General features: G+C 35.0%; 1 protein-coding gene across 6 annotated transcripts in view; it reads right to left on the bottom strand.

Moving 5' to 3' along the window:
• SHOC2 (SHOC2 leucine rich repeat scaffold protein) overlaps positions 1–15887 on the bottom strand; it is a 113626-nt gene that overhangs the window by 97289 nt on the left and 450 nt on the right. For 2 of the 6 annotated variants that reach the window (XM_060126827.1, XM_060126835.1), the window contains exon 1: positions 15632–15686. The exons of 1 other annotated variant lie outside the window; for it this stretch is intronic. The gene's annotated coding sequence lies outside the window, so the exon portion shown is untranslated. Of the gene's footprint in view, positions 1–15070; positions 15419–15631; positions 15690–15887 lie in introns of those variants that run through there. 3 more of the 6 variants (XM_060126828.1, XM_060126836.1, XM_060126829.1) reach the window with 3 other exon arrangements.

Genomic DNA, 15887 nt, shown 5'->3' with positions numbered 1-15887 from the left:
GCATCCCTATGTTCACTGCAACATTATTTATAATAGCCAAGATATGTAAACAACCTAGGTGCCCATCAAATAGGTGAATGAATGTGGTATATACAATGGAATATCACTCAGTCTTAAAAAAGTATGAAATCTTACCATTTATGACAACATGGATGGACCTAGAGAATATTATGCTAAGTGAAATAAGTCAGACAGAGAAAGACAAATACCATATGATTTCACTTATATATGAATCTAAGAAACAAAACAAATGAACAAACATAACACAACAGAAACAGAGTCATAGATACAGAGGATAGGTGGTTGCTTACAGGGGTGGAGGAGAAGAGAAATACGTGAGGGAGATTAAGAGGTACAAACTTTCAGTTACAAATTAAATGAGTCACGGGTCTGAAATGTACAGTATGTACATTATAATGTACAGTACAATTACATAATATCTTTTTATGGTGACAGATGGTAGCTACACTTATCATAATGATTATTTTGAAATGTACAGAAATAGCAAATCACTATGTTGTGTACCAGAACTAACACAGTCCTGTAGGTCAATTATACTTCAAAAACAAACCAAAAAAACCTGAAAGAAAAATAGATCAGATCTGTGGTTACCATAGGGGGAGGGGAGATTAGATGAAGGCAGTCAAAAGGTACAAACTTCCAGTTATAAGATAAACAAGTACTAGGGATGCAATGCACAGCATGATAAACATAATTAACACTGCTATATGTTACATATGAAAGTTGTTAAGAGAGTAAATCCTAAGAGTTCTCATCACAGGGAAAAAAAAGTTTTTCTATTTCTTTAATTTGTACAAATCTTTAATTCATATCTATATCAGATGATGGATGTTCACTAAATCTATTATGGTAATCATTTTATGATGTACATAAGTCAAATCATTATGCTGTACACCTTAAACTTACACAGGGCTGTATATCAAGTATATCTTAATAAAACTGGAAGAAAAAAAAGAAAAACTACTGACAAAAGGACAAGTTTTGAGCAGAAATTCCATTTCATTATTGGTCTTAGAATTTTAAAAAAAAGAGAGATGTTTATGGCTACAGAATATAATGTATATATTACAATCCCAACAATGCTGTTATATAACCAACAAAAACTGGAGAGGAAATGGACTAAGGTATGCTTACACCTTTATACTGTACGCTTTATACCTTTAAGTATACTTCAATTGTTACAGCTCGATCTATGTCTTAATCTCTTAGCTATAAAAGATGAGGAAATAAGCATAAATATAGATAGTATAATATAGATGAACTAAATACACTCATTAAAGGAAAAAGTCTGATAGTAGATCACAAAACAAAATATAACTATGCATACTAGATTCACGCCACCTCACCCAAATTTGAAAGAATGAAAATGAAATACAGGCAGATTCTATATGTTCAAAATGACATAGATATTATGTAGACACAAGAATATTCACTGTAACACTATATGTAACAATATATTCAAACAACCTAAATATCCATCACCAAGGGCCTGGTTACATAAATTATTTTTTATTCAGTGAAATATTATGTAATTATTTAAAAGAATGGGGCAACAACCATGTACTGGTATTAAACAATTGAGATAGTAAAGCATACTGGCTAATAGTAAGGGCTCTGCAGACAGACTGCTGGAGTTGAACTTCCAGCTCCACAACTTATTATCATTTTACTTAAAGTTTCTATGCCTCAGTTTCTTCCTCTGTAAGAAGGGGATAAATAATATTATCACAACTCTCAAGGTTGTGAAGAAGATTAATAATGAATACCAAAGTGCTTTTTAGAACAGGGCCTAGAACATACAAAGCACTGCATAAGTATTAGATTAGTTATAGTTAAGTGAGAAAAACCCAGCTGTAGAACAGCATAGTATGCTATCATTTATGAAAAAATTAATATATTAACATATGCTTATATATGTATAAATTATCTGTAGAGGTACACACAAAACTGATAGTGGTTTCCTAGGAAGGGAAACCAGGCAGAAGAGGTTTCAGAGTGGGAGAGAGATTTGCTTCACATGTCTATATCTTTTGGACTTTGTATCATAAGCATATACTGATCAGATAAAAATCAGTACTTAAAAATCAGTACCCTTAAAAACGTTAAGGAATCTAGGATGACTGAACACAATGCTATTTTTCTGATTAGTTCTCTGACTACTATGCCTAAGGTACGTTTACTCAGATCAAAGGTCATAAATAGCAAACTCTCAGAGACAAATGTATTTCTTCAAAGTACCTATGAAAGTTCAGATATTTAATATGTTACTACATAATATACAAAGGGTATTTATCTTTGGAGACAACACTACAAATACAAATGTTAAAAAGTGTTCATAGCAATGTGCATATAAATAGCAAAACATTAGAAATAACCTACATGTACATCAGTAGTCTCAATAAATTATGGTGCCACACAATGGAGTATCATTTAGACATTTAAAATGACAGCATATACATGCAGTATAAATTTATGTATAAAATTATAACTTTGTTCATAAATGATAAACAGTAAATTATGGACTCTTTCTATACAAGAATACAGATATAGTTCGTTCCTTTTCATTGCTATAATTTGTGGTATGACTACACCATAATTTACTTAATCATTCTCATATCAACTGACATTTAGGTTGCTTCTATTAGCCTTTTTTTTTTTTTGGCCAGTACAAACAATGCTTCAACCAACATAAATCTTCATACACAGGAACCAGTATTTCCATAAAGCAGATTCCTGAAAGCAGACTGTTTGGTCAAATCTAATGTGCATTTTAAATATTTATGGGTAGTTCCAAACTGTCTTCTTCTAAAGAGATGGCATCAATTTATACTCTCCCAATATTGCCAATTATTATTTGTTCTCGTTTTTGTCAATCTGATGTATGAAAAATGATATATTATCTAATCTATACTTCCTTGATTAGTGAGGGTGAACAAATCTTTCCATTCTTTCACTATTTGTGGTATTCAGACAAAAAACAGACCATAGCTACACTATTTTTAACACACATTGTGGTTTAAATTTTTCTTACAGTGCCAATATTTAATAAATGGGAGCTTCACATATAAATTCAGACCTCTACTTTCATTTTAAAAAATTCAAAAAAAGTGGGCACCACTGGGTTAACATTTCTTAATGACAAAAAGCAACTGGTGCTAAATAGAAGTTGTGCCCACCCAGTGCTCTCCAACTTAACAATCTCATATATTAACCTTACTGAGTTCACTTATGTTACCTGCCTGATCTCCTGTAGGAATTTAAGTTTAGCACCCCATTACTATTGAGTTATTTGTTTACGTACTAGTTATCAGAATTCTTCCAATGAAGGAGATATATATGTGTGTATATATATATATGCATATATATACACATACATATAAATACATGTAATTATATATATTTTCTCTCGATTTTTTTAACTTAATCATATTGTTCATCTATCTATATATATAAATATATATAAAATCTTAAAGTCTAAAAAACACCTATCAAATGATAGCAATGTTTACCCTTGGTTATTAGGATGGCTTTCACTTTTATTTATCTCTGTATTATTTTTTTAATATATACAATAAGCATTCCCTCCTTTTATAATCAGGGAGGGGGGGAAAAGGTATGTTCATTTTGAAACAGAAAATGATAGTTTGGTTATGTTCACTTTTAACCTGACAAAGGATAATAAAATGTATTTACAAAGAAAACCTGAATATATAATACAAGAGGAGCTCAACATAATCAAAGCCCATTTAAATTAGTCTACAACAGCTCATGAGGAACTAAATATATTCAATACTTCAGATGTGAATTGTAATGTACATTGTTTTACAAGAGATATTCAAAAGTACCTGGAGTGATCTGATTCACACTGAAGTTATAAACCAAGTTTTTGAATATTGGCAGTTCAGAAACCAGTCTTTCCCTCCATTTATGAATATTTCAATTTTTATAAATATAAAAACTATATTTTCATCCAGTCAACATTTTATTTAATACATACTAAATGCTATGCACTGTGCAAGATGCTAAGTATGCAACAATAACAAGGCAAAGTCCTTACCTGTAAGCTCACCAACAAGTGGAAAAGGCAAAAAACATAGTGTGGTAAGAGCTGTTGAAGCACAAAGAGAAGGCACTTAAACCAGCCTTGGAGTTTGGGGGACTCAGGCTTCTTCTTAAAAGAGATAACATCTAAGAAGGAATCAACTAAAAAGAGTGGGAGGGAGTCAGGAATCCTGGAATCATCCTGACTCCTCTCTCTCCTCCAACTTTCATATCCTAACAATCACTAAATCCTACCCATTCTTCCCATAAAACTTCTGACTCTTCAACTTCTCTTCATTCTCATTGCCACTACCCTGTTCCAGGGTACACTGAATACTCTCCTCTAATAGCTTTGTAACTGGTCTCACAACATGCACTCCCCATCCTGTCCCTAACCTAACCACTACACTGTAATTAGAGTGATCATTCAAATATTCAAATCTAATCAAGCAACTGTCCAATTTAGAACACTTGGAGGGGAGAATAGGTGGCCCCACAAACACAGCCCTCAGGATAAAATCCAAAATTCTTGGCAATAACTACCAAGCCTTTCAATATCTGGCCCCTGACTTCGCCTGCCATAACTCCAACATTCCCCACCTTGTCCTCTGGTCACATGAACTTCTTTCAGATCCCATAGCAAGTCCTGCTATCTCTTGTCCCCAGGACTTTGCATGAGCTATTTCATTCGACCAGAAACAGGTTTACAGTTCTTCATTGAGCTAACTCCATGTATCCTTCAGATCTCAGTTCAGAAGTCAGGGAAGCCTTTCTTGACTACTCAAAAGCCTTTCTGAATACTGCCTCCCCCCGCTCTGTGCTCCCATTTAAAACTCCCTCATTAGAATATTTTTCACACTGTATCATATTTGTCAGGTTAGTTGTCTGACTCTCTCATTTAAAGTAGTGGGAAAACAGGGAGCCTTCTTTTTCACAGTTGTATCCTAATATTTATAAATAATACCTGGGAGTTATATTTACTGAAAGAATTATAAATATTTGTTAACTTGGCTTTATCTACCCTACTAAATAGCAGCCTCCTTACAATTTCTAAAGTACAACTTCAAAGATACTATTAACTTTTTGTTAAGCACTCAATAAGCATGTATTAAACACTTGCTGAAGACAGTTGAACAATAAGCAAAGACAAAAACCTTGTCTCATTGCAAGGTTTCCCTATACTCTACCTAAAATTAACTCTAAATCACTCCGATTTTTTAATGAATACCTAAAAATGGCAACATTTCAACTATTTTCCTTTGTTTTTAAAGATCTGAAATGCTCCTTACTCTTTTACATAGTTTAAAGGACAATAAACTGCTCTCCCCTCCAAATCACATAAAGCTATATATTTTTGTAGTTCAAAAGTCAAAAAAAAAAATCTTCAAAACTGGAAGACCAAAGATCAAGAAAGCATCCAAAATTAACATGTTCAAGGGAATGTTATTGTTCAGAGAGAAATGGAAAAACACATCCTTAAACAGCATGAGTGAACATGAGGTGAGAGTACTTTTCATGGAGGCTAAAGAAATAGCTGTAAATAAAGAAATAAAATGCTCTGTATTAGTCCATCTTAATTAGAATCATGCCAAGAGTGTACAACTCATAGCACCTCTAAATTCATTCATTCAGCTTTTCCCCGCTGTGGTAAAGAGGCAAGATGAAATAGTTTGGACTGACATGGAGAAGGACTAAATTTTATATAGTAGCAAATACATGAGAGTTTTTCAAGAAATCTGGTGTTCTTTCTTATGGGAAAGAATAAGACTTATTACGTAATTTTGATTCTGAGCAAACAGAAGTTTTAAGCAAAGAATTGAAAATTTGTTTATTCAACCTAAAAGTCAATCCATAATTGAGACTACAGCCCTCTTGTATAACACTTCAACTCACTATATATATATATAAATTGCAAGATTCTCCAGCAAAAGAAAAGGCAGGGGTGGGGTAGAAGGGATTTAAATGTCTCAATATGATTAAGATATAATAATAAACATCAAATATCTTGAGCAAACTTTATCTGAAAAACTCTTATGCCACACAATCTCAAAGATTTGCTTGTGAATATTTGTTTAAACTGCCTTTCTTTCCAATGAACTCAAATCGTCACACAGAACCTAAGTATTCCCAACATACACTTTACTCTTCATTTAACATGGGCTAATTGGCAATAAATCAAAAAGCTGGTTACCTAATTATCAGTGTAAAGCACAAGAGATAAAATGTAATTGCTATCTTAGGTTATAGGCACTAAGGTGACTACAGTATTCACAAAGTATTTTCAACTTAAACAAATGATTTTCAGTACTTTTAAGCTAAAAATTAATTACATTTAACTGCTTTGTTTTTGTATGTATAAACCCACACATTCTTTCACTAGGTCTTATCTGATTATAAATCCTTTCCATTACTCATTCTATAAACTATTTTTCAGAAACTGTCAGAAAAAAATATAAACAAAAAAAATTTACTACACATAGCAAGATTAGAAGTGTGGTCTCAAAGAAGATATCTTACATTCAAGCATCAGTATTTAGTAAGTTGCCATTATTATAAAACAAATAGCCTTTCTCACATTCACAGAGTTCATTTTTGAGATTATTTAGATGAAGACCGTAAGTTCAACTAATTATTTATCTAGTTGTCCTAATAGCTGTTAAAATAGGATTTACACCGTGCATTTTGGGCCTTAAAAATATAATCTTGTTATCTCTGTATTACATTTTTAAAAATATCCCAAAGCAAAAAATCCTCCTCATACAAGATCAAAAGAAATACGTTGAGCAACCCGGCCCAATTTAACTTAGGGTTAATAAAGAATTTCTCCCATCAGAAGCTACTCTAAATATTGACAGGCATCCCTCGCTTATAGTTTTGAATATACATTAAAAAAAAACCACACATTTATTTTTGTAACTTAACACATTAAATCTAACCAGTTCCCAACTGGTATGTACCATCTACTATTGCGTGACTATAACTGCAAAATATGATTCCCACCTACTTTACAGAAGCTGTGATGTAAAAAAATTCTTACACCACGAAGATGTAAATCCCATTTAGTAATGTGCAGGTTGCAAGTGATATAGTACTTAAATTATGCCAGAAAGGTAAAACATTATTTGGCCTTACTTAATTTCAATTACTCTCAGAAGCAACTCAAATATTATCAAATTGTTAGTTATAAAAACTGGATAATGGTATGGTCAGAAAAAAGATGTGTCAATTAATAAATTATTTGTATTTTTAGACATGAATCTACATTTGCAGATCATTCATCTTCAAAGAATTTGAATATAATAAAATATAGCAAAACTTCAATTATATGAAACAATTTCAACTTTCTTTGATAAAACAAAAATCTTCAAGATCTTACCACAGGATCATTATTATTATATCAATTATCACAGTGTGTGTGTGTGTGTGTGTGTGTGTGTGTGTGTGTATGGAAATGTCAGGCATAAGTGTGCTCCTGTTGAAAAAAGGTCAGATAAGTTTTTTATATTTTTGTATGCAGATAATTAGTTATGCATCAAAGTGTTGTTGACAGAGCTGACTCTATAAAAATTATATAGCTGACTTTTAAGGCAAATTTATTGTCATTCCTTTTTCATATCACAAAAATCTTTAAACTGAGACATTTAACTCTAATATCCATTTGCTTGATATTATAATTAGTGTAGATCAACTCAGTCCCTTTTTTAATTAACAAAATAAGCTGGTAAAAGTATGTTTTACCAAATGCCTTCACAATATACTATCCTGAACAATGGATATAAACTAGTGGATTTCATTCTTTATATTTAGTTTCTAATCAGTTTCAGTATCTGGTTCTCACAGTCTGACACAATGCTGCAACGTTTGGGTTGCACAACATTCTAGGGGAAATGTTTAAAATTATTTCCACTGAAATATTTAAGTCCTGTACACAAGCATCATGGAAATGTTTACATCAGTTGTCAAACTTTTTAAATAAAAATATTAAATTTTAATAGATTTTTTTTAATGTTTGTGCTTCAAAAATAGTGACTCCATTTTTAAAAAGTCATTTTTCTCAAGCCCCAAAACAATTCTTGCTTTTCATGCCTTATTTGCAACCTAAAACATTACTACCTGATCTATGTCACTCACTCACTCACTGACCATCATTATATTTGATCACCTTTAGGTCCTTACTGCCCAAAGCCCGACAGTCTCACATGTTTTGGCACTTCAATACACTTTGTTCTTGTCCTAAATACTCATGTTCTGTGCGTACTACTATAAGCTATTATATAACAGGAGGTGGGAAAAATTAAAAAATATTGCAGCACTACAAACCATTTAACATGCTGAGTTTCCACAGTTGCTTAGTGGGTGTTCTGAAACTAGGCCACATTTCTAGTATTAAGAATTTCAAATCCCTACTTCCAAAGTACAGAAATAACTATTTTCAAGATTAAATCATAAAACCTTACTATTTTAAGCTCCCTGGTATATAAGCATCCCATTTTTATGAGTTTAAAACTGTAATTAACACATGGTAGATAAACCAGTATTTGTTTTAGCAACAAATAAGAAATAACTAGCTCTTTTACCTATCCTTATAATACTCAGAGAATTCAACAGGTTACAAAACTAAGACAAAATGCAATTTATATGAACCAGAACTAAAGCCCTTCAGTGAAATATCAAATTCTTTATCCCAGAAGATATAAAAAACAAAGTTGAATTAAATATAATCTATTTCAGGTCACCCAAGCAAAGAAGTAATTATGACCTGCAATCTAATTTTTCCAGTCCAGGTTACCAAGAAATACCAAAAATAAATAAATAAACAAAACTTACTCTCTTTAACAGTTTAAAAGTTGCAGAAATATTCATGTCATTTTGTCATATCGTTGCAACAGGTATGTTTTCATTCAAAACTGATGAAAACATGTTGTTACTCAATTTTACATATTTCATACCTCAGTACATAAAGAAACACATGGTAGGTATAAAACCTACAAACTTTAAGGCAGTAATATTATACTGCACTGATTCAGTACTTTCAGACAATTATTTGCTTCAACTTGGTTTTACTCAGTAAATACTTACAATACCTATTACGTTTCGTCTCATTAAGCGAATCTTCCCAATAACAAAAGGTTAACACATTAAAATTCTTAACTGTATCATTTTAGATGGAAATCTTTCTGAACTATAATACATGCTCCTGTGTCATCTTTAACAAAATTTACTAACAGCAATTAATCTCGTCATGATCCTACATCATTTTTGCTACACTGTTCTCCATATAAAACAAATGACATCTTAAAAAGATTTCAAATGTTTATCCCATAAATTTGCCTTAAACTGCTATATTCTTTTAAATGTGTTATATCTGCTTTTTAAGTATTTTACCCTTGCTCTTATTTTCAACTTTCATGTGGTCTCGAGGAGTACCCCAGTCCTTTTTACATTTGGTTAACAAACTTTTTTAAATTGTACATTTTAAGAGTTTAGAGAGCCCTCAATTAAGACCTAGGGGATTCAAAGAGCAGGAAATGTGTTTAAGAGCAAAAGCACTATGACAACTCTTTGTTCTTTTCAGTGGCCTGTTTGTTTGGGGGCCCGAGACTATTAATTTAAACTAATTTTCTATTAAGAGCCTACAAAGTCAAGACATTGTATACTGGAGAAATGGTAGTAAAGGCGGCGGACATACTTGATGCTCATCATGAAGCTTACAGTCTAGCAAAAAAACAAACACATCGTTACAAAAATAATTTAGTCTTATAAAAAGGAAATACAGGTGTGGTAAGGGACCTTAAAACAGGAGAACCTAACTAGAGATCAAAGGCCTCCCCAAGGATATGATATGGAGGCCTGAAGGGCAATTATAGGAAGTTAGCCAGGTGCAGAGAGCATGGGGTTGTATCCAAAGAGATGATACCAGAAACGTTTTAGTTTCCTAAAAAATAACCTTGAGATAAGTGAAATGTTATAATATTTATGAGGTAATTGCTAAAACGTGAACATTTAAAAAGGATTTCTCAGATTTCTATAATGAAAATAACAGGAAGAATCAAAACCAAAAAAAAAAAAGCAACACAAGAATTTTTAAATGGGAAAACTATGGCATTTTGGAGGGAATGAAGTTTGGAATGACAAATAAGGTCCCTCATTGTGCCCTCAAATAAGTATTAAATCATCCTATATGAAAAATTACTTAATATTCAAGTTCAGAGAACTTTTAAATCATATAAAGCCATATAAAGACTTCTACCAGGATATAACTGCTGATCATAGTCTGACTTACCTAAAGCAAACAGTGACACTTTGAAATAAGTATGAGAAGAGGTTGTTTTGTTGTTGTTGTTGTTGTTTTGTGTTTCTTTTGTGCTTTTTTTTTGCGGTACGCGGGCCTCTCACTGTTGTGGCCTCTCCCTGTTGCAGAGCACAGGCTCCAGACGCGCAGGCTCAGCGGCCATGGCTCACGGGCCCAGCCGCTCCGCGGCATGTGGGATCTTCCCGGACTGGGGCACGAACCCATGTCCCCTGCATTGGCAGGCAGATTCCCAACCACTGCGCCACCAGGGAAGCCCGAAGAGGTGTTTTTAATGTTCTCAGAAGAGTACATTTTAAATGTTTGTATAATAAAACCTTACCGTGAGTTCTAAGGAAGGAAATTCATAAATGTTACCTTAACATGATGCATACATGCTGAGAAATATATATTTAAATATGATTTTGAAACATTTTATCATTATCCAAGTTCTAATTCTCAGAATTATTCCACATTAGGCTGATATGTTCTTGTATTTAATTAAAATATTAATGGAAAATATACAGTTAAAAGTTTTAAATAATAATTTGGAGCAGCTCCCCAACATTAATGGAGATCCATAGTTCAAGGCCCAAATTAAATGAGGTACACAAGACAGAACAATCTCTAAAAATGATAACTTTAATGAGAGCCTACTGTATCACTTAAAAGATTAGGTCATACATGGACTCCATATTGTTATTCCCTGCAGTTCTCCAATGGACCTTAACATCTCTAACTTCTATGCTTTTTCTACCCTCTACCTATCCAACTTATTCCTCAAGAGTTAGTTGAGGTTGTAACCTTCAGTAAACATTGCTGGTTATACATGCAGTCTGAATCTTAACTCATCTGAGTTCTTCAGTGTATACTGCTATCAAAGCGCTTGTCACATTGTAAAACAATTTACTGTTTGTCCCGTTCATGCAACAAACCGTGAACTTACTGAAAGCAGGAAACATAGTATATTTATTCCTGTTCCCTCACAGTATGGGACACACATGGCACTCAGTAGAAGGTCTATGACATTAGTGAGTATGAAACTAGTTAGTAAGAAATATTTATAGAACAAAATTTAAAAGTTAACTTAAAGACTATCTGCAAAATTGTGAAAGTCCTGAAAGCAGGAAGGACTGTTGTACAACACAAAAGTGGACACTGAGAAAGCCCAAATTTAACTGATGAAACTAACTCAAAATTCTAGACATTATCTGTGTCAGAAAAAGTCATTCCACTTTACCTCAAAGACATCAGAAAAACTAAAAGAAAAAAGACTTATCTGTCAACTGTGAAATTACTTAATTATATTTTCAAGATTTATAAATAGTGTTTGAGGGCAAATAAAATGCTTAAACTGTGTGTTCACAGTGCTATGAACATTAGAAGACAGACATGCCAAAATACTTCATAAAAGTCTTTCAGGTTCATTTCACAGAGGGACCAATTATACCCTCTTTTAAGGTCACCTGTAATGTTTTAGCTTCAAGCAATTTGTTCATTCTTTCCGATAAAAAAACCTTTACCTTTTACAGCATGAGCTACTTTTTGCAATCAGTTCTAATCTTTAGAAAAGTTGGAATGAGACATATAGTGTGAAATAATCTAATTAGTTCTTTAAATCTTGATAATGGCAATATCATACTTTCTCAAAAAGCACATATGTTACCAACATCTCAAAAGCTGAAGAGCCCTCTGTAATTAGAATACTCTTTTCACATGTTAGAACTTTGATTTGCTGAGTTAAAGATGATGTGCTGAAAAACTGGGAATCAGGAGAAAATGCCAAAGACAGAAGGAACATTAGTTTACCTTAAAATAATGCAGTTACGTATTTTAGAACATAACTCAGTTTCTTAGACTTATGCATGCTCTTTTCTACCTGCACTGGTTGACAATTAGATTTCAGAACACTCTATAATATATCAAGTTCAAGCACACCATAGGTCACCTTGTAACTCAGAAACTTTTCATATTTTAAAAGTCAGTGTAGTTAGGAAAATACAAACTTTATTACATTAACAGAAAAAAATATTTCCAGAAAGGCCTACAGCACACAACTTTGATACAATGTAAAATTCAGAAGACAGGAATAGCAAATTTTACATATATATTCTTTAGCGGGTTAAAGATTTAACTTTTATATATTATTTAGCAGGTTAAAGATTTAACCTTAAATTATTAATTATAATATGCCTAATGTATAACATGTAATGCATGAAATGTAAGTCCAACAATAAGCAAAAATAGCAACCAATTTAGTATCTGCAGTAGTCATTTCTCAAGTACCACATAAAAGTACTTTACCACTCTGCTGCTAAATGACAGCCAATTTCTAATTCATCTATAACAAAGTATTTACTAATTCCCCACTAGTCTTATAAAACTTTGGCATTTCTGTATCTAAGTTTCCTCTCCTAATTGATATAAACTAGTTCAAGAACACTTCCACCACCACCACCACCCCCCCCCAAAAAAAAAGAACACTTCCACCAAGCCCAAGCTATAGACCTCAGAACTGACTGAAGGACTTGGAGTCAACTTGTTTTTCTGGGTTTTTTAATTGTTTTGGGGGTGTTTTGGCCTTGTTTGGGGTTTTTATTACTATAAGCATAGATTCTATGCTTTTCCATTCATGAATGATACATGAATGATATAGTGAACTGAATCCTATAAAGATATAGTCTTTCATTTAATCTTCAACCTCCAAAAAACTTCATCCTTATATCTGTATGTCAGGGTTAGTGTATATTTTTTAGTAAAAAAACACAACAGATTTTGATATTTTTTCTCATAAGATGATATATAAAATCTAAAAACTATTTAAACTGTTTAAAGAACACGTCTTACAGAAATACTAAATTACACAACAGATATTGATAATCCAGCATATGTTTAAAACAAATATGAATGCAATTTAACTGTCTGGATAACAAAGAATTTCAATTTTATTCACGCTTCCCCTCAAAATCCATATAGGTAAGCCAAGGCAAAAAAAAAACCAGCAGCTATTCAGAAGCCATCTATGAGCATTCCACATAGAATTCCAGTTTATATCTCTCTTGAACGTGGGACAAGCCCTGTCCCAAGTCACTGAAGAAACAATATTTAAAAAGTATAATTCCAGCAAGCATAACAAAAGAATTTATAATTTTAGTGCTCCTTTTGAAAAGTGGAATGTTTCACATTTCTGACTGGTTTCTAGTTCACAAGTTATTGTATGAGTCTTACTTGCTACAATTATCAAAACACAGCTCTGATCAACTTTCTGAATACAGTAGTTTAAAAACTAAAAAAAAATCCATCTGCAAGTTATTAATGTATTTCTTAATATCACTCTTTAATCCACAACAATTCATAACAAATAAGAGAAAATCTTAAACACTTGAAAATTGTATTATCAGAAACCAGAAAACAAGTGCCAACCTGAGATAAATGTTTTCTTCAAAAACTGAACACTTTGGGAAAAGTAGTAACCTTACAGATAGACCAAGTTCATATCTCCAAACTGGCATTTCAAGAATACAGTTTTATATGTCAGCTTTATCTTACATTTAAGCCATCTGAAAGTCACAAAACTTAAGACAAAGCCTTTATTTCTCTGCTATTTTTAAATGCATATTCGTGATTAAATAAAACTTTTACAGTGTACCTGATTTCCAAATTAGTATTTAAAAGATTTATCACATTCAGCCTAAGATCCTTATGTTGGGAATGGTCATTTACATACTTATTCCTAATAATTCTTGTCACTGTCACACAGAAAACATCAACACTTGACAAATTCAAACTATGAACTAAGCTTACTGAATGTTACAAATTGTACCCAATAGCTATGTCTCTTCAAATACATAGTAACAAACAGTTACAAGGGCTATGGCATGTAAAGCTGAGGGTAGAGGTTAGCAACTAATAAACAGGTTTTTAAAATTAAGACAATCTTTCAGTGTTGATGCTACATTTAGATAAAAAATACTTAGTTACACAAGTGTACCCTAAGATTCTGAAAAACATAACAAAAAATAGTTTTAGATACAATTATCCATTACTCTGAGCAGATACGAGAAAGTGCTGACATTTATGAAGAAGTGTACAAAACTGCACAGGTGTAAGCTTAGATGTAGACTGTTGGTACTTATCGTGAGGGAGGCAAATACTATACAGTCCACATCTGCAACCCAATTTTGCTTCAGCATCCCCGAAGACTTAGAAAACATTTTTTTGGGTAGGTTGCAAAACATTGCTTCCTCTTTTATTCTCATCACCCTCATTATAATACAAAGCAACAGACAAGAAAATCAAATCACCAACTGCAAGGGTTGAAGGCTTAATTAAACACACACACACTCAAAAGCATCTTCTTTTCAACTACCGAAACGGTATTCATTTCACCTGTTTGTACATCCATATTAACACAATTACACAAACCCTCTTGATTTTTTTTAAAAAAGGAGCAATTAATGGCTTGGCGTCATTATTCTTCTACCTAGGAAAGGGGGGAGGGGGATGGTACAAAACAATGGATACTGAGGGGCTGGGGAAAAATCGTTTTGTCCTGAAGCCTCTAGCATGGGGCGGGGGGGGGGGGGCGGGAAAGAAGAGTACTTTTCCTCTGTCCCTAAAATCTACCGCGGAAAGAGGTTGCCATTAGGCATGTCCAACAGAGCAGTCCTGGATGCCTACAACTCGCTTCACCAAGCAACACACCCAAAGCCGACTCACCACTCTTCAAGGAACGGAGAGAAGACGGGGAGAGCGCGGTGGGCTTTGGGGAAGGGGCGAGGAAAGACTCCACCCCGTAGCACTACCGCCGCGCCAGGGCCCCCGCCAACGATTCACACGCCCACGGGGCGCCCGGCAGCTTGGGCGCGGTGACCCCGGGAGCCCAGTGGAGCAGCACCGTCCTCCGGGCGCCCCCGGCCCCGGTTCTCGAGCCGGTTCAGTCCTCGCCCGGGCGCTGTCCTGGTCGCCCGCCGCCACCGCAGGCCCGGCCCCGGACGCTGTCAGCCGGCCGGCTCGCTCTCGGCGCTCGGCTGTGGGCCCCGCACGAGAGCCAGCTACTAGGGCCCGGCCCTCCCGGAGACAGCACCCAGGAAAGCGGCGGCGGCGGCGCCTCCCAGGGCCCCGGCCCCTCGGGCCTCGCCCCGGCCCCGCCGGCTCGCGCCTGTCAGGACGCGCGGGGCCTCCCCCTATCGACAGCCCGCCCGACCGCCCGACGGGCAGGAAGGAAGGCAGGAAGAACCGGCCAACAGGCACCCTCCCGCCTCAGCGGCCCCCAGTTACCGTCAGGAGCCGCGACTCCGCCATCCTCCTCGCTCGCCCTCCTTCCTCCTCCTCCTTGGAGGCGACTCTGCCCAACCGCCGCCCCCCGCCCGCCCCTCCCCCACTCGCCCCGCCCCGCCCGCCCGCCCCCTATACACACTCTCGCTCCTACCGCCCCGCCCCACCCCTCCGGTGCAGGCCCGTCAATCGCTGGGGAAGAAAAACAGGCGGAGCCAGGGCAACAGACGCTGCCCAATCAGAGTGAGGCACTGTCGCC

Source organism: Lagenorhynchus albirostris, chromosome 16, assembly GCF_949774975.1.
Source record: "Lagenorhynchus albirostris chromosome 16, mLagAlb1.1, whole genome shotgun sequence".
NCBI classification, from domain to species: Eukaryota; Metazoa; Chordata; class Mammalia; order Artiodactyla; family Delphinidae; genus Lagenorhynchus; species Lagenorhynchus albirostris.
The sequence above is the reverse complement of the archived record's forward strand: the minus strand, read 5'-3'. Positions and strand labels throughout refer to the sequence as shown.